Source organism: Prosopis cineraria, unplaced genomic scaffold (assembly GCF_029017545.1).
Source record: "Prosopis cineraria cultivar Desert tree isolate PC_DT_omini unplaced genomic scaffold, ASM2901754v1 PC10, whole genome shotgun sequence".
Classification (NCBI taxonomy): Eukaryota; Viridiplantae; Streptophyta; class Magnoliopsida; order Fabales; family Fabaceae; genus Prosopis; species Prosopis cineraria.
The window spans coordinates 30,949,673-30,951,611 of NW_026555341.1; the positions used below are offsets into that span (position 1 = coordinate 30,949,673).

At 36.7% G+C, this 1,939-nt stretch overlaps 1 pseudogene; it reads right to left on the reverse strand.

The window, feature by feature from the left end:
• Positions 1 to 282: 282 nt before the first annotated feature.
• LOC129322554 (cytosolic sulfotransferase 12-like) lies at positions 283 to 1,452 on the reverse strand (annotated as a pseudogene).
• Positions 1,453 to 1,939: the final 487 nt, after the last annotated feature.

Below are 1,939 nucleotides of genomic sequence, written 5' to 3' on the forward strand. Positions count from 1 at the left end.
CCGGTTTTGGCGACACCGCTCATTACTCATTAGTATACATGTGCATAACAAGCTTAGAATTTCTTCAAATTTGCGGGAGGCATTATATTTAAATGCCAAACATCCATCTCAACCATATATCTTAAAATTTAATTATAAATTTCAACATTTGAAAAGCAGTTTCACAAGAGATGTGAAAGTTTTGTGAACGTCACAACACTTCATAGAATCATCATAAGAGACACAGCTAGAATTAACCTCTCATTGTCAGAAAAAAATGAAGTGCATCCAAGTGAAGCTATAAAAGATTTAAAAGAGAAAGAATACGTACGATGTAGGAAAACCATTTTACATTAACACACAATAACAGTCAATAGGTACATATAAAGTATTACTCGAACCTCGCTTATGGTAGACAAGATCAACAGATTGTCCAAGTAACATACATGGATCTAAAAATTGAAACCATGTTTTCCCAGCTTCTCTTGAGTAATAAGGTCAAGACGCTTGATCATGTCAGGTGTGAGGAAATTCTTCCAATCTCCAACTTGTCCACGTCTGAAGTAAGCCTTAGTCTCTATCCCAAGCCACAGTTTTCCACTCTTGTTAACCTCCAAATTGTTCAAATTCTCAAAACCACAAAGCTTCAATATATTTTCTACAATATTGTCATTCTCTTCCTCCTTAGAAAAACCATATATTTTCTACAAACTCTGCAAGATCCTTCAAAACATTGACCGGGTCACCCTTCAACTCCTCGAACCTCAAAATCATTGTCTTCTCTGGCCTCTCTAAGCTCTCCTTGTAGTATCCCAAAATTTGATCCCAAAATGGCCCACAAACTGTCTTTCCCTGACAAAACTTTTCAAATGAATGCTCGATGCTAATCAACCCTCGGGTTTCTGGTCTTAACTTGTTTGCAAAGTGCCACATGGAGACAAACTGGTCCTTAGGATTTCGACACAAGTAGACAATCTTACACCTTGACTGCTTCACGGACTCTGGCAATAAAATGAATGGGAGATGGGTTGCAAAGAGCCTCGGTGATGGGAAAGATCTCAAGTCAGGCATGGCGGTCTGGAAGTACAAGACGGTTTCTAAGGAGGGGACGAGATCATGAGGATTTGTAGTGAGAAGAGGATGAAAGTGTCGGGTTTGGGTTGGGTCTGGTTGTGGGTTTGGATAATGGGTCTTGCGATTGAGAATGGTGAAAATAAGGGCTTTGAGCCAGGTGGTACCAGCTTTTGGAGAGGTTACAAGGAGGATGTCAGAGTCCTGACATTGAAAGTGGTTTTGACAATTAAGAGTTCCTTGCAATTGCGTTGTGGTGAGCCAAAAACCATTGTATTGATAAATATGGTTGTTGATCCAACCCGGTTCTGTGGGCAAGGTGGCAATGAGATCTCTGCGTTCCTGAGAAAGTTGTTCGTCTTCCACAAGGTACTTGGGAAGAGCAGGCAGATCATCAGATTTTTTAGGTTTTTGCCGCCATTGTTACAGTTTGAGAAGTATAGAGAGAATAATCGGATAGATGATGAAGTGAATGAAGGCTATGAGATTGTTAACCAATCTAACAAAGTGTGATATTGGAAGATATCAAATCTCATTCCAATAATTCTGATAATCAAGTCATATGTTAAAAAAAATGAAAAGACAAACGGATGGCAAAAAGAAAACCGAGTCTTCAAGACTGGATCCTCTCCTAACCCTCTTTCTCCTTTTCTTCTCCTCATCTCATCTCCACCATTAAATTATAAAATGGATGGTTCAGATTTAATTATTTTTTTACCAATTTATTTGTTTATAAAATAATTATCATATGAAAATAAATAAATTTAAATTGTTAAAATTTAATCTGCACAGTTTTGAATGTTGTTATTAAATTAAAAATTTTTATAAATTAAAATTATTTATTTGTTTATTTCATTGCAATTATACATTGTGCAAATTAAATTTCAAC